The sequence below is a fragment of the Ambystoma mexicanum genome, chromosome 7q (genome assembly GCF_040938575.1).
Source record: "Ambystoma mexicanum isolate Mex_15411 chromosome 7q, UKY_AmexF1_1, whole genome shotgun sequence".
NCBI lineage: Eukaryota > Metazoa > Chordata > Amphibia > Caudata > Ambystomatidae > Ambystoma > Ambystoma mexicanum.
Genome location: NC_090941.1, coordinates 627332419 through 627356241, shown reverse-complemented (window position 1 = coordinate 627356241; position 23823 = coordinate 627332419). Strand labels below are relative to the sequence as shown.

Genomic DNA, 23823 nt, shown 5'->3' with positions numbered 1-23823 from the left:
AACCATGCTGCGAGACATCTGCTTCGTGGTCTCACATGGCCCTGGTACAAAACTCACCCATCCAGCATAACATGGGATGTATATTTAAAGATTGGGCAAACAAAGATAACAAACTGAGACACACAACCCCAGAAGAGGCAAAAGGAACAGAGGGGTGGTCCCCGTGAGGCCTAACACAGAAGTGCAGCATACAACTCAGCCCACAGCACAAACATAACACAGATAAAGAACTACACCTGGTCCTACAAGGGAACCCCCAGAGGGGCGGGAGGTGGAAAACCTACCCGAGGGACTACGGCGACGAGCAACATCTATCCTAACTCTTCAGATCTAATCTAGAGTGACAAACAAGATCACACACCGACGAAGATGTCCAAACAAACAACGAAAACTAAAGGTCAAGGCTCTGGTGATATCAAAGCCATGCTGCAGACAGCAGATACTCAGAAACGCAATCAGGTGCAGGCGATGGCCCAGGTACATACCCCCCCCTCCAGAGGGGACGGGGAACTCCGAAGACCCACCTATTTCAAAGTCGGATCTGCTAGAAATGCTGCAAGAGCTTAAGAAAGACATTAAAGAAAGTGCAAATAGCCTGGCTAAGTCCATCTTTGATCTCAATAAAGGAGTCTTGGCGATAGAAAAAAGGATTGATGAAGTTGAGACAGTGGTAACGGAGCAGAGCCATGAACATGACATCTTGGCAAACAGAGTCCATGAGTTGGGAGAACAAATGGAACAGGTGCAGAATAAACAGGAAGATGCTGAAAACAGGTCCAGGCGAAATAACATTCGAATTCGTGGAATCCCGAAATCGATAATGGACTCTGACCTACAGCAATATGTGACGGACCTGTTCCGACATCCTGAACACAGAAGAGAACAAAGAAATCATGCTAGATCGGATACACAGGATCTATTCTACATATCAGCTCAGCAAGAATCTGACTCCCGATATGCTAACCCGGATGCACCTGTATCAACTGAAAGAGTACATTTTGCGAGCCACTCGTAAGAAGCAATCTATTAGATTCTGCTCCACTCCAATTCAATTATTTCAAGACCTAGCCCAAGCTACACTTGCCAGGAGGAAAAGACTGAGGGTAGTCACAGACTGGTTGAGAACCAGGGACGTGCGATACCGGTGGGGACACCCGACATGCCTTCGCTTCGAATGGAAAGGCCAGAGGTTCTCCGTCTCCAAGGAGGAAGATATGGCAGATCTTATGCAGGATGACGAAGGGGGCAACCTCACCGACAAGGAAGGATCTCCATCCCAGAACGGGGAGATGGAAGGGGGATCCGGGAGAGGACAATGGAGGCCAGGACGTCCGCGCCACGGGGGCGTAATAAGGAACCTTAACCCTCAGATCCCACCTGAACAACTGCCAAACACCTGAAGAACAGCGACAGTCCCCTCAAAATTGGAAAATGGGGACGACAATAGAGAAAAGAGTGAATCTTACATCTGGAACGTAATCATATGCTAACTCGAGTGCACAAGAAGCAATCATACCAGACATCAAGCGGCAGAAAAGGGGGAGGGGTGGGAGAGAAGGAGTTCCTAACCCAAACTTGCCGGGCGAGTTAAAAACACCTATTTAACCTCATTAGAGACAAGGGGCGTACATCCAGGGACATGGGCCCAGCAACTACAATATTATTGTTGAAACCAGACAGGGATCCAACGGATTGTGCAAGCTATCGCCCGATCTCCTTATTAAACGGGGATGCAAAGATTTATTCCATGGTACTAGCCCGGAGACTAGCAATGGTACTTCCGGAAATAATCCACTCAGATCAGGCAGGCTTTGTGAAAGGGCGGCACACATGACAATATTCGCAGAGCCATAGATACAATATACTGCGGATGGAGGATTGGTCAGAGATTTTCAAGGCAGCTCTGGATGCTTCTAGAGCCTTTGATAGCCTACATTGGGGTTTTTTACGACTAACCCTTGAATGATTTGGGTGCGGACCAACCTTCACCCGCATGGTAATGGCCAATTTCACAAACCAATCCACTAGACTAATGGTCAATGGGAAGCTTACAGGGAATAACCCCATTCAGAAAGGCCCAAGACAGGGGTGTCCACTGTCACCCCCGATCTTTGCCATGGCTATGGAGCCATTTGCATGTAGGGTTCGTAACCACCCGGGAACCCAAGGGGTTGAAGTAGGCACTGCAGGACCTCAAGATGTAGCACTCTACGCAGATGACATTCTCCTGTTCCTAAGGGACACCTCAAACTCCTTACCAGCAGCCATACAATTACTGGGAGACTTCGCGAAGGTCTCAGGACTCCATGTTAACTACCCTAAATCTAAAGCTCTTAATATTACCGAAAAGGCAGAACAAATCCCGTAAAGGGAGAATCAATATCCCCTGAAGTGGGAACACAAGGCAGTAAAATATCTTGGGGTACAATTGACCCCAAGATACGATACGATAGGTTATGTTATGTTACAACACTTCTATAGCGCCAAAGCCTTCGGGCATCAAAGCGCTCCTTTACAAGCAGAAAAAGGCTCAGTGAAAGTTGAGCCGAAGTTTAGATAAAAAGTGTCATTTTCAGCAGTTTTCGAAAGGCCAAAAGATTACTTTGTTCTCTGAGACCCAACCGTAGGTTGTTCCATGCCTTGGACGCAAGCACTGGGACGGAACGTCCATTTCCACAAGCTCTTTTAGTCCTTGCCACCTGTAAGAGCCAGGAGGAAGTGGAGCAAAGATTTTTTGTGGGCCGAGATATGGTGATTTTGTCCCTTAAATATGACGGGGCTGTCCCATGTATACATTTATGGCACAGGGTCAGCATTTTGAAAGAAATCCTGGCCAATATTGGTAGCCAGTGTAATTCCTTTCTGGCAAGTGAGGTGGGTTCATGCCTTTTCAAGCCATAGATTATCCGCACAGAGGTATTCTTAATTTTCTGCAGTCTTAGAACATCTTCTCTACTGGCACCCTCCAGTAACACGTTGCAGTAATCCAGTCGTGGCAGAATGACTGCCCTTACTAACTTGGCTCGGTTTTCTTTGGAGATTAGTGGAGCAACTTGTCTCAGGACACGCAGATGATATTGAGTATTTTTTTCAATAGCATCTACTTGTCCTCCTGCGTCCAGTGAGGCCTCCAGATATGCACCCAGGGTTTTTCCTTGTCAACTACTGTGATAGGGCTGTCCTCAACCAGGAAACTAGAAAAAGCAGGCGTTAGTGCTTCTCTAGATGTTTTGGACCCGTAAATCATGAGTTCCGTTTTCCCGGTGTTAAGGTAAAGCCAGTTAGTAGTCATCCAATTCTTTATTACTTTATACATTTCATTAAGTTTGTATTGGTCTTCCTGGTGATTTCCTGACAATTCCATGGACAACTGGAAATCGTCTGCATAATTAGTAAAGAAAAAGCCCAACTTTTCCAGTTCTCTACAGAGGGGGACGATATAGATGTTAAAAAGTAAGGGCGACATACATGCTCTCTGGGGGACGCCACATATGATGGTTTCTATCTCAGTGCAACCTGGATCTTCTGCACTCCAGAAAGGATCTGACCCAGTTTATAGTCTCGGTAGCAAGACCACCCGTATCTAGCAGCCTCTTTAATAATATCATATGATCCAAGAGATCGAAGGCTGCACTAAGATCTAACAGTATTACCAGGCCCGGTCTGCTCCTTTCCACTAAGGTTAGCATGTGGGTTTGGAGGTCTACCAAGGCGCGCTCTGTGCCGTAAAAGCGGCGGAAACCAGATTGCCTTTTGTGTAGCAGGCCTGAATTTTCGATATAAAGTTGAAGATGGATTGTAGCTACCTTATTGACCAATTTCAGGAAAAATAATGTATTCGTGATCGGCCGAAAATTTGTAGCATCTAGTCGGGTTCATGGCTCTCATAATATCCTCTATCTCAGCAACTAGGATCTCCGGGAATCTAAATCATATGTGGGTGGGTTTCGATTCCTCCTTTATAAGTGATAGATGATCAGTCAAGATGTTTTATTTCTTCATGCTTTAAGTTGAGAGAGTTTGTACCTAGGGTTTGGCTCTGTAATTCTCTTCTAATTTTATCTTGGGCACATAACAATTTATTTGCGAAGGCTTTCTGTGTCCTAACGCAGTCCTCTTCAGTGGGTATGATGGCATGATTAAGGACTTCTGGTTTCTCCCAAGACCTGAAAAGGCGAAAGAGTTCCTTAGTATCATTATCTGCCAATTCAATTTGGTCATTATAATAGGTCCGCTTGGCCTCTAGGATTGCTCCTTTATATGCTTTTTTGCGTAGTTTCCAAGTGGCCTTATTATTTGAGTTTTGGTCTTTGAACCAGATACATGCTGCACGTCTTTTGCTGGCCTTCAATTTGGTTAGCTCTGGTGTAAACCACTTTTGTTGGCGTGCGGATTTCCTAATAGTTTTAGACTTCATTGGGGCCACATCATCCAATAGATCAGTCATTTGAATATTATATTCTGCCACAAGTATATAGGGGTGATCTGATTCCTTGGTTTTATGCATAAGGGAATTCATACATTCAGACAGGTTGTCTGTAGTAAGTGCCTTAAAATTCCTGTGTAAGGTTTTGTGCAGTGGCTCATGTTAGTTTTATTAGAGTTATGGAGTAGTATGTGGCTGGAAAACCAGACAATGGTCGGACCAAATGCATGGTGTAGTGGTAATCCCTGGTAGTGTGATGTTATGGCTGGCCATCCAGTCCAAGGTATTCCCTTTAATATGTGTGGGATTGTTATTGTGCACCAGAATGCTGTTTTTCTTGAACAGCTTTTCTAATTCTTTAGCTTTTTTATCTGTGGAATTTCCTTTCCATAGGTTCAGATCTCCTACTAGTACAATAGCAGAGTTTGTGGTTTGAATAGCGTTAAGTACCACTGTAAGTTCCTCATTAAAATTATGTGATACCCCTGGTGGTCTGTATATAGTTACCAGGTGTATACTGAAATTGTGATTTGGGATACTTTTTGTATTTAGGATATTGCACCCGTCCCAATCAATTTGGGTCTCATACATTTTCAAGTTCTCCTTACAGATAACTGCAACGCCACCACCATGGCCCTCCTTACTGTGTTTCCCAAAGAAGGTATAGCCTGGTGGTGTGACCTGTTCTATGGTAGGTCCATGCGCCTCTGACAGCCAGGCTTCCGTTAGACACATGATATCGATATTGTTATCAGTGATTTAACATCTAAGGTATGCTTAACCAAGGATCTAGTGTTCAAAAGCGTTAGATTCAACACTGATGTGTCTGGGGGGGAGAGGTGGGGGGTGGCGATTGGGATGAAACTTTGACAGCCTGGGTGGAAGGGCAATTTACCGTAGTCTGTGCGTCATTCATCATGCAATTTTGAGTAATATCATGTGCAATGTTAACATTTCCCTTTCCCACATTACGCTTATCTTTTCCATTAAGTGGAAGTATGGTAATGGGATCCACATTGTCATTACGTGCAGCGGGGGCTATACTTATAGCGGGGCTGGTGTGTATAATAGGCTGACTGTTCAGGTGTAAAGGAGTTTCACTAGTGTGGCTAGGATTTATCATTACATCTCCAGCTGGAGCCACTAGAGGCAATATTGCCAACATTTTATTCTGAGTTTCTGCAGTCCGGGCTAATGACCTACCTCTTGCTGCTTCGATGGCAGCAAGTGCTTCCCGAAGACCCATATTGTTGGGGGAACGTCTGCACCCGCACTACTCGCCACAGACCGGCTGGTCACGTGCCCGCCAGCACGTTCGCGCCTGGGGGCGGTATAAATCTAGCAAAGGACTACAGTCCCACTGGGAAATGTAGTTTCGTGAATGGAATGAGGAAAACAAGCGTGTTCTGCTAATTCAATCGCACTGTCTATTTAAACAGAACAATGAGGTTTCACTTCTAATATACCAGTGACAGTTCACAGCAGACAAAGTACATACAGTTTCTAAAATGTGTAAAATCAATTCCTTCGGCGAGCTAAAATACTAATATTCTAAAAGTTAGTTCGAATCCCTCATTTCACACAAAGCAGTCTATTTTATACGGGGCCAATATTCCGAACCTCCTGAAAACACTATCAAGGGACCTAAAACGATGGCAACTGAAGGAATAGTCCTGGCTGGCACGCATTACAGCGGTTAAAATGACCCTACTTCCTAAATTTCTATACTTAGTGGGCGCCCTCCCAATAAAAATCCCGGACCCGGCCATCCAAACATTACAGAAAGAAGTGATGAATTTTATCTGGGGGGGGGGGGGGGGGGGGACCGAGAAGCCCCAAAAAAGTACTATTTAGACCACAAGCCTTGGGGGGGAGGGGGGGGGGGGACTAGTGGTCCCAGAATTTCATAGATAACTATGGGCAGCACAGGTAGCCCCGATGCTACAATGGACAGCTGGAGAAGATCGAAATCAGTGGATAATACTGGAAAGAACAGTGACCAAGACGCCCCTGGGGAACCTTGGCTTCCTCGCCACACGACACAGGGAAAAAGGAGGTCTGCTACTAGAATCAACCAAAACTACTCTGTGGTATTGGGATAGGGTATTGAGAAATAAGAAGATCAAAGTGGGGGGGCACTCACACCGATTGCTTATAACCCGGATTTTACCCCAGGAACGCAGGCTAATTTCTGGACACACTAGGGGGGACAGGGAAATTAACATGGTCCTAAAAGATCTCTACACAGATGGGTCACCCTTAACGTTTGAAGACTATAAGGCCAGGTTTAACTTACCGGCGCGGGAACAGTTTCACTATGTTCAGCTTAGGCATTGGGTCTCAAACGCAAAGGTGAAAGAAGGAGCAACTAGAAGCCCAAAAGGAGTGGAGTTAACAGTACAAGAAGGCCAACCAGACAAGGGAATAACTAGATTATATCGTCTAATGGGGGTGATGGACCCTGAAGAGAACCTCACCTATATCCATAAGTGGGAGACAGATCTAGGGAGACCAATCGCTGGGGATAGTTGGGGCCGCATTTGGCACAGAACCGCCAAGAGCTCTAAATGTACCTCAATTAAAGAAGCATCATACAAACTCTGCCTCCGATGGTATATGATGCCCGTACGTATGCATTCCATCAACCCAGAATACCATGCAGCCTGCTGGAGAAATTGTGGACAGCCTGGGGATCTTATTCACACGTGGTAGTCTTGCCCACTAGCAGAGACCTACTGGAAAGAGATTTTAAGTCACATTAAAGAAATAACGGGTGTGGGGCTTCCCTTCGATCCGATAGTGGTGCTCCTGGGGGAGGCGGTCGAGGGATGCTATGCAAACTCAGGGCCTACAGCCACGCTTATCACTCATATGCTGAGCGCGGCCAGAATCACGATTGCACAAGCATGGAAGACTAAGGAAGGACCAATAGTAGCTATGTGGTGGGTGAGGCTGTGGGGAGTGATGGCCATGAAAAAGGTGCCGGCAATAGCCCATTGCTCTTAAAGTATCTGAATATTTGGCTACCACTACACGAATTTACAGACGATAAAGAACAGATGTACTTTAAACCAGGTTGCTCCGTGCAATACATATCATTTGATAAATATGAACATTAAGCTGGAAAAGTGATCCAACCGGTTGAACTCTTAAAACAAGAGCACCCATAAATTGGGTAAATGTTTGGGGGAGGAGGGGTTGGATAGTTTAACGGTTATTATGTATGGTTACTATATATGAGCAATGGAACTGAACTGCACTGAAACCCCAAGATGGGGCAAGGAAGAGTTAGCATGAACAAAACAATGTATGTTTGTCATTAACTGGTTATTGATGCACACATGTCTATGATGCTCTAAAAACTTAAAATTGGTAAAAAAAAAAAAATGTTTAAAAAAAGAAGAAGAGTGAAACAAGAACTTGAATGCAAAGCAAGCAACAAGAATTGATGGAATAAAGGCCTCAGCATCATTCAGTGATGATGAAGAGAGAATTTCAGGTGGGAGAGGGTACAGTAATCACCAGATTGGTAACAGATCAAAGACCGAATTGCATGAAGCTTTTCATATGATGAGATACAGAATATACAGAAGATGCGAGATCCACGAGATCCCAGACGACTACTTCTCAATATTAACCACCAACTGCCGAACGAACATGTGAGAAGTCTTTATGTTCATGGAATTCGCGAGGCAATACCCATCTTCTCCAGAATAACCTGAACCTCAATAACTTCCAGATTGTGTGTCTCCAGGAGACATGGCTGGTCCAACAACCCGTCTGTGAAGGCTTCCTCACCTTTTCAAACCCGGCGATACAAGGTCTGAAAGGACGTCCCTCGGCAGGACTCTTGACCTTAATAAAAGTGGATACAAATTTTGAAATTATTGATGCTACCAACGTGAGTCCATGGATCCAAATTACCAGCCTGAGACATCAATCACTGATGTCCAAGAAAGAAGATGACAGAAATTCGCCCACTGGAAAAAAAGACGCGGGAACCTGGTGGCGATAAATGACGAGGTCTTTGTAGACACTGTTTTTTACAGCCATCAACAATGCCACTGCTCGATTCCACCAGACTGAATTCATCATATGTGGCGACCTAAATATGCATCTCTTTGATCAACTAGGAGTAAGAATTGATGAATCAAAGCTGACCCCTAGAGCTCGACGATGGACCGAAGAAATGGACGACCATAACCTTTTCCTCACGACCAACCCCCTAATAGGCAAAGGGGAAATACAGCCCACTTGGTCGCGGGGTATGTCCATACCGATCATTGATTACATCTACATCTCTCAAGGGAATAAGGAGAAACTTGTTAAAACTGACACTATCTACTCCAATAAGAGTGATCATTCGATGTTAAATATAGTTTGGTCCACGGCGAATCCAGTAAGATAAAAATTGATTCTCCCTCAAGTTGAACTCGATGGAAGAATAACCAGATTGTGAATGACTAAAAACCAAACAGGAAGCCTTCCAGAAACCTACCTTAAGACGACGCGGCAACGGACAGATAAACTAAATTACGAAAGGGTTCTTAGTCCCTTTCAGCAGAAAACAAATCTCAAGATCAAAGACAGACCGCAACATACTGACTGCTTTAATCTGCAAATTAAAGAGAAGCAAACCGAACTGCGCAGGAAGACCAGAGCCATTATAAAGGGCCCTGAAGAAAATAAGCATAAGCTGATCAGGAATGAAAAACAGCGGTATACAAACTGGAGTAAATCGAATAGATCCCTGCCATTTCAACATGATGCTGAAAATATGCTTGAGGCGTTAACTAATAGAAATTCTAGAAATCTATGGAATATTCTTAACCAACGTTCCAACACCACCGATACACTAATTCCAGATGTGCCAGAATCAATATGGATTAATTACTTCACAGAGCTATATAAAGCACGAGGTACCAAATCCAATATCGTATCCGAAAAAACAATCCACCAAATGGGCACTTGATTACAATCAAGAGGATATTCTGACACTTATTACTAATTTGAATATGTCCCGTGCACCCGGACCAGACGGGCTATCCAATGCGGTTATTAAACACAACTCCCAACACTGGGTAAAACCGTGCATGCAACTGTTTGACTTGATTGTGGAATCAAATGCCATACCTCGAACATGGCAAAAAGCAATACTTGTGCCCATTTTTAAGCAGGGTGATAGAAAGAACCCAAATAACTATCGTCCCATTGCCCTGCTAGACCCTTTAGGGAAAATCTTCGCTTCATTCTTATTACAAAAGCTAACTATTTGGACTGTGAAGAATAATCGGCAGGCAAAAAGACAAACAGGATTCATCAAAAAAGCTGGTAGTAACATCAACCTACTTTAAATCTGCTAAAACAAGAGGCCATAAGAGATAAAACTCAACAGAAGGCTGAGAGCAGAAGCCTGGTGGCATGATCTCCAGAAATGTGCGAATGCCGAAACAACGGTGTGGCAAGAAGCTGCAAACAGAGGTGGGGGGGGCAAAAAAAGCAGACACACTGGTAGCCTGGAAACATTTGGGTGCAACACTGTCTGGGTCTGATCGGGGAAGCCCGGAGGAAGATAGTCCTTCAGGTGCAGAAAATGGTGGGACGCCCATAGAAAGGAGCCGAGGCAGGCTGAAGTGTGGGGTAGGCTCGCGAAGGGGAGAAGGAGATTGGGTGGGGTGATTAAAGCGAAATATATTTATGTGTGATAATGTGAATGCATATTTGGCGTTACGCTGTATGGTGTTTATGTTGAAACTAATAAAAATTGTTTTAAAAAATAAATTTAAAAAAAGAGGAGATAAAACTCAGATAAACGCATTTTTGGTAGAATTGAAACTCGCGTTCGATATGGTTAATGGCACTTTAGGACAAACTCAAAGCCTGGGAATGTCCTCGCGAAATTGTGGAACCCATCAGACAATTATACAACACCAGTATTCAAATTCGCATGACGGCAGACGGCGTAGTGACTGCCCCGATCAACTTGGAATGGGCTGAAACAAGGGTGCCCCCTGGCGGCCACCCTTTTCAATCTTTTTACCTCTGACTTTGACGACTACATGAACATTCCAACTTGTAACCCTCCGAAAATAAATGCCATTCCGTTGCCGCAGATGATATTGTTACTTTCGATAAAGCTCAACAAGGTTTGCAGATATGCCTTGACCAACTGGAAAGCTACATGAGGTTGAACAAACTAAAAATCAATACACAAAAAACTAAAATCATGTTGCTAACCAAGAAACGGATAAATGCTCAATTTACCTGGTTCCAAGAAAATAAATAACTATTGCAAGTTAAAACAGTGAAATACCTTGGCGTATGGATCAACCAAACAAAGTCACAGGCGGAATGGGTGCAACATCTGAAATCCAAAGCACATGCCCTAGCCACACAAGGTGCTTACATCCATAGGAAATATGGGAAATGTTCACAGAAACCAGTGGTAGCCTTTTTTCAAACAAAAAGTAGCTATCTCTTGGCGCAAAGTACTAGCGCTGCCTCCTTCATTCGCCAATGCACGGATTCGCTATGAAATCGCAAGGCAGTCACTTCAATCCATAATAACATGGAAACATCTTGATTTTAATAGAAAAATCCAGAGCGAGGATCAAATTCCAGCCAGTGAGAGCCTTCGCACGAATTCTGCGGTGATTATCAAGTTCGCTTTGAACGAATGGAAAAGTAAGTAAAATGGAAGACCAACTTAAGAAGTCCGAATTTTGGGGCGCTGTTGAGCAGCCAAGCAATATGGCTGCCTAGCCAGCGAGCTCCGTTCCTGCCCACCAGAATCTGCTTTTTATCGGCGCTAATCCTAATCATCCCCTACCACCACGGCCACGATCCTGCTGCTGCTACTTTCCTCTCCTCGTGCCTGAAATCTGGGGTGGAATCGGAGCTGGCGTCCTTAGTATCGGGCGCCCGGGCCTGCGGCGGCATCCGGCCTCCTCGAGTAGCCGCTCTTGCCCGCTGCAGCGTCGGCTGCCGGGACGCTGCCGCGCTCCATCTCTGAGCACCGTCATCGGCTGGTTACTGCGGCCCCCTTGCATCGGCTGGTTACTGCGGCCCCCTTGCATCGGCTGGATCCTCTCCCCCGCGCGTGCCGGGCGAGGCGGGGCCTGAGACACCCGCAGCCCCGGTCGTGTGCGTGTGGCTCGCCCGCTCGGCGCGGCGGCTCAATCGGCTGCCGGGCCGTTACTGCGGCCGTGGGCTGGCCTGGAGCCCCGGCGCCCACTGGCACACGTGTGCGGGCCCCCCCCGGACTGGGAGATCCCGGACTGCCTGGACTGTGCGGAGAGGCGGCGGGACACACGCTCGGGGGCCCGACAACACAGAGACACCGTGAGAGCGTTCCTGCTTCGCCCACCACCCACGCAGCGTGGTCTCCGGCCTGCAGTAAGAAACGGGACTGGCCCCATCGACCCACTGAGGAGCAACCGGCGCTTCCCCGCCCCTGTTGCGCACCTGTGCCGACTTTGGGACACTCACCTGTTACATGAAGATCCCGACATTGCCCCTTGGCTGGCCGCAGCTCCCGCACCTTGTTGGCCCCAATCCTGCGCCGAGGAACATACGGGTCCAGCCGCCCTACAGGCTATAAGGTGGGTGTTTGTGGCTGTTATATGCACCGCTGGGGGTCCCCCATCCACCCCGCTACTAGTGTTGTGCCCACGGTGCTGGGGTACAGCCCGGGGGGGACTGCCTAAACACAAGCCTGCTCCACGCTCCCCCAACTCTCTGTCCCACGGTGCCTGGGGCCCTCCGCGCTCATCCCACCGGGAATTGCTATCCTTTCGCTGTTATGGCCACCTGGAGGGGCCCTGGCTGAATGGACTCCACATGCGCAAGCGCTGGGAATCTCCCACTCGGAACGGCTGGTTCCAGGAGGCTGCAGAAGGGGGAAATCATCCCACTATCTAGACGCAAGTAGCTTTGAACAATTTCGCCCGTTCGGCCCCTGTGGTGACAATCCGCCAGCATCGCCTGTGGCCGCGACGGGACCTCAGTGCGGTCCGGCACAGTACGGTACGATCCGGGCCTTCTCCACCACCTATAACGCTGTACTAGCCCTGACTCTCCCCCAGAAGAATGTCTAACAGATCGCGGGCCACTAACAAGGCCGGGGCTATGGACAAGTTCGCCAGGGCGACACCCAGGGTTGACCAGGCATCACCCGCTGCAGTCCAGGAGGAAGGCGACCTCCTGCCGGACCCCCCTCAACCGGACTTGGCCACTATGATGGAATCCATGGCTAAAAACTTTGCAGCATTCCATGAAAAACTGGATGATATTAACGCGAATGTGGCGTCACTAAGGGCTAAGCTTGACCAGCACGGGGCTAGGATTACCGAAGTGGAGCAAAGGACTGGCACCACTGAAGACAACGTGCATGTTCTGCAAAACACAGAGTCAGAGCTCGTCCGAGACATGAAACAGGTCAAATCTAAATGCGATGACCTCGAATCGAGGTCACGGAGAAATAACATTCGCATAAATCGGGGTCCCCGAAACTGCACTCAAAGGGTAAATGGAACTAGCGGTGGAAAAACTCATCAGAGATCTCCTGGATGACCCTGATCTCTCGCCATTCTTCACGATCGAAAGAGCTCACCGCTCCTTGGCACCTCGACCACGGCCAGGGGATTTCCCCAGACCTATCATAGCAAAGCTGCTCAGCTACAAGGACAGGGATCATATACTACGCCTGGCCAGGGGGAATTAAGGTTGGATTCACAAGTAATTAGGATCTTCCCCGACTTTTCAGTAGGAGTGCAAACGGAGAGACGCAGATTCATTGGGGTGAAGAAAATGCTACGCGATAGGAAGATTGAATATGCTATGCTTTTCCCCGCACGCCTTAAATTCACTCATCGTAACAAGCTCTACTTCTTCACGGTCCCGGACGAGGCCGTTAAGTTCATAGAGGCACAGATTCCACTGGCGGAGCCACCTGAGGCCCCGATGGACAACAACTAGAACTGGCCGCTGTCCTCTCTCTACGAGCTAGTCTTGAAACCCGCTAATACGTGCATCCTAACTCTGTAACCTTATGTATGTTAGCCGAACCTGTGATTTTATGGTTTATTCAAGATTCGTATCCAAACTGGTGGGCGGAACGGCAGCGGTAGCCCCCACTGCAGCTGCAATTCCTGTAGAATCGAAATGTTTGTGTTTGCGCCCCTGTTGGGCTTTAGTTCATGCATTGCCAAGTTGGGGTTGGCATCCAGTGGTCCATTTCGAGGGTGGGTTCTTACACACTGCTAGTTGGGACAGGGCGGTGAGGGCGGGGGGTTGGAAAGTTGGGGATGGTTACATTCAAAATGGCGCAGGGGTTAGGGCGGGTCTCACACGATGGCAACGGTGCGACATGGCAGCACTCATGGCGATTACCGAGGGCTGCACCTTTACTTGGGATGTCCCGTAGGCTGCCTACATGGAGATTAAAATGATGTCATGGAATGTACGTGGCCTGACAAATTTCACGAAATCCCGCAGGATTGCGGCCTACGCGCAACGACACGGGGCCAAGGTTCTCCTACTGCAAGAGACACATGCCCTTAAACACCTATCATCGAACATTGCACAAACGTGGGGTCTTAATAGATACTTCACCCAATACTCCACCCAAGCCAGAGGGGTCCTGACTCTCATCCACAAGTCTATCCATTTTACCCTCCACTCATCGCACATTGACGCAGAAGGCAGATATGTGATCCTGCATTGCACTTTGGCTCACGAACAATGCCTACTGGTCAACGTATACGCGCCCAACATTGACTCCCCCGAGTTCTTCGACGGAGTGACGGCCATACTCATGAGATACATTGACGTCCCCATAATATGGGGAGGAGACATGAACCTAGCACTGGACAGTTTACTAGATAGGACGACGTCCAGTCGCAGACCCACACCACGAGCGACCAAGCGTCTCCTCTCACATATGGATTCTCTCAATTTACATGATATATGGAGAATGCTCCACCCCCACGACAGAGACTACACTTTCTATTCCACTGTACATGACAGTTCCTCGAGAATAGATCTATTTCTACTCTCTGGCGGACTGGTAGGGAAGGTCTCAGATGTCACGATACTGGCCCGTACGCTATCCGATCACTCCCCTGTACTCCTACAGATTCAACTCGGTGACGCAGTGCCGCTGAGACCCCACTGGCGCTTCAAATCCACCGCCCTATCAGACATTGTCTTTAAAGCCGAGATTCTATCCGATATAACTACATTCTTTGAAAAGAACAATACAACTGATACACCCTTGGGAATTCGATGGGAGGCGTTCAAGGTCTACATCAGGGGGATGTGTATCTTTAGAAAAGCTGGGGTCCTGAAGACTATAAGGCGGGCCTTAACCAACTCGGAGACCAAGCTCAAAGCACTCGAACAGGACTACCTGATCACGCAGTCCCAAGTGACCCTAGCTGCAATCAGATCAGAGCTGGAAAAATTTGAGTCACATGCTATGAGGGAGGTGCAATACTTTACACGCCCTGTGGCGGCCCGCAGATATGGGGAAGGAGACAGGCCGGGTAGAACCCTGGCCAGGCTAGTGCGTGCTGAGACTGGGGGGACCCGCATTGACAATATCATAGATGGCAGTGGGGTGAGGCACTGGTCAGACCAATCCATTCTAGACACTTTCGCTAGCTTCTACGCCACGCTGTATGGCCCCCAACCAGAACACTCCGCCCAAGACCTGGACGACCTCCTTGAGAGCATCCCTATGACCCTTATCTCCCAAGACACCCGGGAAATATTAGACGCCCCATTCACCCTGGAGGAGATAGTTCAGGTGATATCGGGCCTCCCCAAAAACAAGGCGCCTGGGCCGGATGGGCTCACTTCCGAGTTCTACCAGGAGCATGTGGCTATACTAGCGCCTGTGCTATACGGGGTCTGGGCCGAATCACTTCGTTTGAACTGCCTCCCCCCCTCCCTTAGGGAAGCCTTAATAACTGTCCTCCCCAAACCTGGAAAGCCCCCAGACGAATGTGGGTCTTACAGGCCCCTATCTCTTATTAACACCGACACGAAAATCTTCGCCAAGATAATTGCTAATAGGTTTCTCCCATTCATGTCCCACATGATACACGAGGACCAATGCGGTTTCATCCCGGGTCGATCCACAGCTCTGAACATCCGCCGCCTGTTTAATGTGATGTCCAGAATTGACCCAGGCGCGGACGCAGTGGCGGTAACACTAGATGCCCAAAAGGCTTTTGATATGGTCTCATGGCAATATCTGTGGGCCGTATTGGAAAAAATGGGTGTGGGTCCCAAAATGACCTCTTACATAAAACTGTTATACACGGACCCACGAGCTAAAGTTCTTGTGAACTCGGTTCCCTCCTCTCCCTTTACGCTACACAGGGGCACTCGTCAGGGATGCCCATTCTCGCCCCTCCTTTTTGCGCTCGCCATAGAACCCATGGCGGACCATATAAGGGGCCGACACGTCAATAAAGGCATACGAATAATAGATGCACCAGAGATCATCTCTTTATATGCAGATGACGTGCTCTTGTATGTCAGAAATCCTTCCACACATTTGGACCCGATCATCCGTGATATCACTAAGATAGGTACGTTCTCAGGTTTCACAATCAACTACTCCAAGTCCGAAATTTTCCCCCTTACTGTGGCAACCCAACGACCGTCTTGTGAGTACCCTCTACGCTGGTCCCCGGGTGGGGTTAGGTATCTCGGGGTACAAATATCATTAACCAAGGCCTCTCTATTGACGGACAACTACGAGGCAGTGGCCCACCTGGTCATCTCCAAGTTCTCCAGGTGGCGCAATCTACCTCTATCCCTAGCGGGCAGACTCTCTCTAATAAAGATGGTAGTGGTCCCCAAACTTCTGTATGTCTTTGCTAACGTGCCGATCTGGCCTGGGGTCCAATACTTTAAGAAGCTCCACTCGGAGTGCGCACAATTTCTCTGGCATCCAGGCTCGGTCCGCAAGAAGTGGCAACACATGACGCTGCCTTACGACAAAGGGGGTTTCGCGGCCCCAGACCTTCGCCTATACTGGAATGCTGCACAGGCCCATCATGCCTCCCATTGGTACACGCTCCAGAATCCGCCTATACACGTAAAACTTGAGAAACTGGCGGGAGGTGGAACTAATATCATGTCCCTGTTACTGAACCGAGCTTTCCAAACAGATGCTCATGCGGACCCGGTGTCCGCTACGATTAGAGCCTGGGGGAGCATCCTAGGCTCTGACCAGGAACAGCGCCCATACTACAAGTGGCTTCCCCTGTGGCAGTTCCCCGGACTCCCCCCCACACATGACCTAAACCTCATACGCCACTGGGAAACCATGGGATACCGTGCCCTTGCGGATCTCTTCCCCAATGGTGTTTTCATTACCCCCCAAACATGTCGCCATGACCACTCCAATTCTCCACTCGAAATGCTGCAGTATCATAGGCTTAGAGCTGCAGTGCGGTCGATGTGGCCCTCATGCCCTATTGAACCCCCCGATTCTCCCGAAATACAATATATAGCAAACTCCGGAGGTGCCAAAAGCATAATTTCTAATCTGTATAAGATGCAACTAAATAACACTGCGGACAACTCTCTTAAACCACGCGAGGCTTGGGCCAGGGAACTAGGAGTTGCAATCACCGACGATCTCTGGGGCATAATGTGTACACACACACGTAGGGTCTCCCTAAGCGCCAGATTCCGCTGCATACAATTTAAGCTCCTTCATAGGCTCTATTATACACCGCATAGAGTGGCGTCATTCACAGGAACCCAGACCCCTGTGTGCCCCAAATGTAAATCCAGTGAGGCAGACCATATACACATGTTCTGGGCCTGCCCCGCCCTCAACACGTTCTGGACGGCCGTGACAGAGGCACTCTCTGAAATAGTGGGGTCTCCGGTGTCTATGGACCCACTTGCCATACTTTTTGGTACTTGGGAGGGTGAGAATGTAAGGAAAATGGCAAAATTTGTAAATGTAAGTATTATGGTGGCCAAAAAATGTATATTGCAATACTGGAAGCGCCGCAATCCTCCCACTTTTACGATGTGGCTGAAAGCCCTTACCTGGACACAAATGTGCGAGGAGGAATACATTGGATCCCTACCCCCGACATCTCGACCCAAAAACGTCTGGTCAGAATTTTGTAGCTATCTAAATTCTATCTTCCATTCCTGAAGGGGCTGCAGCAGGTGAGTGCCTTGGCCCCTCCTTGGCCACCTTTTTCTCCAAAAATGCCCCCAGGTCCCTGTGTGCCCCGAGCTCCCCAGCCCGCTTCCTGTTTCTTCCCCTCTCGCTCCCGCCTCCCATCCCGCCCCTGATTGGTTGTTTTGGCCGAGGCAGCGTCGGTGTACCGACCCGCTTCCTGCACCTGCTCCTATTTCCCATCCTAGGAGCAGGTGAGTCGGTCCCCACTTCCCCTCCTCTAAAACCTCCTCATGGTCCCACCCCCCTCTGATAGGCCCCTCGTCCTTTATCACTGGCCCGCCCAGGGCAGCCCTCTGCCCGGCAGCCCCCAGCGGCTAAGGGCCCTGAGGCCAAGGGCGGCTCCAACAGAGGCGGCTCCAAGATGTGTCCGCAGGGGAAGCCAATGAAGCCAGCAACTAACAGACACCACCAAAACCGTGAGTGTGGTATGGGTGGAGAGTAGAGAAATCACTCCACTGCAGAAAGCCCATGCCACTCTATCTTACCTCCAAATAACACAGACTGCCATAATGTTAGCATGTCCACTCTTAGATGGAATTGTGAAAGTTAGCATGTCCACTCTTAGATGGAATTGTGAAAGTTAGCATGTCCACTCTTAGATGGAATTGTGAAAGTTAGCATGTCCACTCTTAGATGGAATTGTGAAAGTTAGCATGTCCACTCTTAGATGGAACTGTGAAAGTTAGCATGTCCACTCTTAGATGGAATTGTGAAAGTTAGCATGTCCACTCTTAGATGGAATTGTGAAAGTTAGCATGTCCACTCTTAGATGGAATTGTGAAAGTTAGCATGTCCACTCTTAGATGGAATTGTGAAAGTTAGCATGTCCACTCTTAGATGGAATTGTAAAAGTTAGCATGTCCACTCTTAGATGGAATTGTGAATATTGACCTGCGTCGCATCTAGATGGAACTGTGAATGTTAGCATGTGAAAGTTGCATTCACAAAGTGTCCCCTACAGCCTCTCCGTCAAGTCTGGAAATGTGCCCAATAGCCTCTCGGGTAAATGGAATTCAGAAGTGTGCCCAAGATCCCCTGTGAAAGTTGCATTTAGAAGTGCTACCACCTGTGAAAGTTGATTTTAGAAGTGTGCCCAATAGCCACTCTGGAAAATTGAATTTTAGAAATGTGCCCAGTAGACACTCTGGAAAGTTGCACTTAGAAATGTACCCAATAACCTCGCTGTGAGATTTAGAAGTGTACCCATTAGCCCCTGCGAAAGCTGCATCTAGAAGCGCTACCAATGGCTCCTGTGAAAGTTGATTTTAGAAGTGTATCCAATAGACACTCTGGAAAATTGCATTTAGAAGTGTGCCCAGTAGACGCTCTGTGAAAATTGCACTTAGACGTGTGCCCAATAACCTCGCTGTGAATTTAGTAGTGCTCCCAATAAACCACTCTGTGAAAGTTGCATTTAGAAGTGTGCCCAATAGCATCTCTGGTAAATTGAATTTAGAAGTGTTCCCAATAGCCTCGCTGGAAAATTGATTTTATAGTGCGCCCAGTAGCCTCTCTGTAGAAAATTGAATTTAGATACGAGTCCAATATCCTCTGTGAAAGCTGCATTTAGAAGTGCTACCAATAGCATCTGTGAAAGTTGATTTTAGAAGTGTATCCAATAGACACTCTGGAAAGTTGCATATAGAAGTTTGCCCAATAGCCTCTCTGGAAAACTGAAGTTAGAGTGCCCAGTAGACGCTCTATGAAAAATTGCGTTTAGAAGTGTACCCAATAGCCTCTGCGAGAGTTACACGTGAAGTGTGCCAATACCCTCTCTGATGAAATGAATTTAGAAGTGTTCCCAATAGACTCTGTATGGAAAATTGTACTTAGAAGTTCGCCCAGTTCCCTCTCTGGGAAAGTTGCATTTAGAAGTTTGCACACTGAAAGAGCATATAACCCATCACACCACACCCCACGCTTACTCTCTCCTTTACATCACCACTCAACTAGAACACAGAGATACTATGACACCATTCGGTATAACTGTTCTCATACGAACATCCACCGCTTACTCCACATCATTCTATGTAAACACTGCTGGTCCCACACCCCCAGCCAGGCGTTTTCCTCAGGCCTAACGCAGCCACATCCGTTCCGGATAAATCCTGCCAGAACGAACACATTCTCCTGATCTCTCAACCACCACACCTACCGATAAGAAGCAGCTATTACACGTGTACCGCACAAGCTGCACACATATCCGGTGCTCACACGCACCTTTTGACTCTCCCTACTCTCTCTACTGATCTGAACTTCGGTTCCCAAGGGTGTTCAACCTACCAGCGCCTTCAGACCATACCAATGGTATATAAGGCGCTATATAAGTGCAAAATAACAATAACAATAACAATAAATGGCAGAGATGAAGTGGAACTGACCTCATCTCCCCTGCCAGGACAACCCGACATGCCACAGATGACCTAACTTTTCCTATTGGTTTTAGCTATTTCGCTTGCTTTTCAACGCCTCCCCGCGATATCAGTTATTATCAGCCTGTGATGTATACCCTGACCATGGTGTGGTGCCGATTGTACGATTATGTTGTTAGCTTATTACTATGTAAGTTGAAATGTGCCTGTCTTGACCTCTGTGCCAATAAATAAAAGTTTAAAAAAAAAAAAAAAGAAGTCCGAATTTCGATGGAAATGTTGACCTTATGCCCACAGCATGCTAAAAAAAAGAATAATAATGCTAAACGACCGGATACTTACGGTGCATTTGAAGAGTCAATATCAAATTAACCTAAATTGTGGATCAAAGATAAGGCCAATGAACCAGCTCCCGAAATATCTGAGGATCTATCCGGATAAAGACAATCGAGATTTATTTATGCGACTGCGTCTTAATCTGCTTCCAACGCAAGACCTTTTATCAAAAACCAAGCAAATAGCAACCACTCAGGCCTTTTGCAGATTTTGTAAGGGATCGGAAACTATAGAATTCCTCTTTCATGTAATAATGGAATGCAAGGCACTGGCTGAAAAGCGAAATCTTTGCAGAGAAATGTACCAGACATCCACAGTACAGTTCGACCCAAAGGAACGATGGGACAAAAGGAAACAACAACAAAATTAATATATACGATTATCCAATTCTGGAAGAACATAACAAAAGAAGATCCAAAGATATAAGATGAACGTTACCCTAAAATTGTTGTAATAGTATTTTACTGTGAATATGCAATGTATATAATTGAAAAGTTTAGAAATAAACTAAACCATTGTAATATAAAAAAAGATTAAGTGCAACTTGACATGTTTAAAGCCTTCCTAACAACGTCTCCTCAAACAACCAAGACTTTCTTCGGGAAAACAAGGTGCAAATAGAATGCAATATTGATCCCTTTAAGACCAGACCAACTCAGTACCTCACTCAACATAAATGTACACATTGCGAATCTTATAGATCTATCTTGGGAAGGGGTTTTAGCCAGTGCCTCCTTTCTAGGGGTGTTTGGCAAGACTGAGCTCTGGAATTTATTTCTGAGCACAAGCAAGTTCTGCCTCAGTTCAATTATGATCTGCTGGTTGACGACATTACTTGTAAGACCGTCTTGCTTGCACAGCATACAATAACAGTATGTGCCACGCTGGTGCTGCTGTGCTAATTATCCTGTTTCAGAAACAAAAGTTAGCTGGAAGGTGACAGCCTTAGCGCTGGTGGTGCCAGCAGACGCCTCTAGTCAGCATGCATGACAATGGCGCTTCTCTGCTACACTAACTGAAAGCACCATTACAGCAGGGTGGTTAGCTTAGGTGTGTGGTGTGGGCAGCAGCCAGGTAGCCACAGCACTTAATGCAGATCACGAACTCCGCCGACAGGTGGGGCACGAGCATGTATGTGTGTCAGTTGGACACTCGCTTTGCTGCTACCTCTACAGGCCACAGCACTCAACAGGACTTATTAAGTTGGGCATTTAACCTTTTTCTTCTAGAACACAACCAGCATGAGGTGTGCACCAATATGCAGGTACCTGCCAGGCCACAATCACAGTCTTAAACACACACTAGTACAAACAACAGCACAGCAACAGCACCACCAGAGGGGCAAGCGAAACAGACATTGCCAGGGAGGAATGCCTGCTCAGAAAGCACCTTTCTATGGTGCTTAACAGGCATGTTCATCAGTGAAGTAATGATTGTGTGAGCATCCATCACTTAACTCTAGAAAAATAAAACTCATGCTCTATATTCTGTGGCTAGACAGTGAAAATACCATGAATGCTACCTATTGAATCAGAGGAAATCGATAACGCGGATGATCAAGTGTTTTAGTGTCCCATTTCAAGACACCTATGCTATGTTTCTTTTTTGGTAATTGCACATCTGCCATGGGTGCTGCACACATCACCCCCAATGAGCAGCTGCAGCACCAAATATGTTGACACTGTGGGGTCCAGTAGTGGATATGGGCAGCACTGGGCAACAAACTGCTGTCATGACACTGCACAGGCATCATTGGACATGTTTAGGCCCTGGCACTTATTTACAAATTAGGTAGGGGTTCTAGTTTAAATGCCAGCACTATATGGCTTCATTGTTGTTTCTCGGTGTTCTTCACAGCCAATGCACTACTCAGATGTCCGAAGAAGAAAAACCAAAAACCCTTAGAAAGACATACAATAACAAAATTAAAATCACGGAAATACACCAGAATAATTGGAAAAATGGCCTGAAAGTGTGGAAAGGGTATTAAAATGACGGAACATAGTTCACCTCATGCAACTGCCATTTGCCCAGTTCTTAATCATGTAATATGCACTAGATAGTTTAGCTAAAAAATAAAAAAAAACACCTGTACCATAGAATAACTGTTACTGTGCTTGTGACCTTTTTTTCCCTTTTCTCTATCCTACGTAACTGTTTTTACAAAGACACTGCACAAACATTGGAAACACGAAATAAAAAAAAATAACTTACTTGGTCTATTGCAGGCTATACAATATTATGAGTTCACAAGATGTTAAGACTGGTGTGTTATATAGATCCCATAACTGAACCCCGCAATCCCATTGCCAGAATAACACTGTTCTTCTCAGTCCTTGGGACTCTAGCTTCTGGGTAAAAAGTTAGCAGTAAAAAAGTTTCATCATTCGCTGGATACATTTTTGCGTGCACCATCGTGCAAGGAGGTTGTAAGTACCTGTTACACTGATAGCACGTATGAACTTTGGTTTAACCCCTTAAGTGCCAGGCTATTAGTGAAGTCTATGTAAAAAGGACGAGTATACTCGTCCTTGGCACTAATATAAAATAAACACTGTCACTGATGGAATTGTCGCTATATCTCAATAAACAGTAGGAGTGGTTCCTAGTGCCCTGGAAACCAACGAACAAAATACGTGGCTGCTCCCTTTGGGGAATGTCATTTTTCAGGAGGATCAAGTACAAAACATTACGTCCCCGGGAAGAGAGCATGTAGGTCTTTGGGAAGGGCACTGTAGCTGTCACCCAGCCCATGACTCTAGTCTCAGGTCCCTTATTTACAGACCGAGAAGGGAATGAGGGCTTGCGCCGTTCGCACAACGGCCATGTAAAATGGCCCGGGCCTGGCACCTAGCACAGCCTACCTCCGCATTGGGTCTCCGCCGCCTCCCGCTTTCAGGGGTGCCACAGTCGCAGATCGCACTCCCCACTCCGCGCCCGTAACCGGACAAGATCCAACTACACACACCGAATCCAAGATGGTCGTCAAAGCCCGTAACAGAGAAACGTCACAGGCGAAACATTGCTGTTCAGTTTCCAAAGGCTACAAAGCACTACAACTCCCAGCACGCCCTGTTCAGGCGCAGGGACGTGACATAATAGCGACACGTGCTTGAGAGCTCGCAAGCCAACCTACATGTTGATAAATAGTATCAGTGAACAACTGTAGACAGGAAGACGGGCATGCTGTATAATGAGCAAGGTTGCCATATTTCTATGGGTTGAATCTGAGACGCCCCCAGTCATTGGGTCAGCGAGTGTGTGAGCAAGCAAAATAAAGTGTTTGGGGGAAGGGGGAGATGAGGAATTATTCTTCCCACCAACAGATCTATATAACGTCTTTCTGTGTTTTTCCCATCAAGTACCATTTTCAGCGAGGGCATTTTACTGAAGTTGCTATACAATCAAATACATATATTAAAACAACTTAGCTGAAAATGATTTCACGTTTTGTACCCCTCTCCCCACCC

The 23823-nt window shown here is 47.0% G+C and overlaps 1 protein-coding gene across 4 annotated transcripts in view; it reads right to left on the bottom strand.

Moving 5' to 3' along the window:
- Nucleotides 1-23410, bottom strand: part of LOC138528557 (uncharacterized) — a 788016-nt gene extending 764606 nt beyond the window's left edge. For all 4 annotated transcript variants that reach the window (XR_011284169.1, XR_011284170.1, XM_069640323.1 and 1 more), the window contains exon 1: nt 23218-23410. The gene's annotated coding sequence lies outside the window, so the exon portion shown is untranslated. The remainder of the gene's footprint in view (nt 1-23217) is intronic.
- Between the last annotated feature and the right edge of the window lie 413 nt (nt 23411-23823).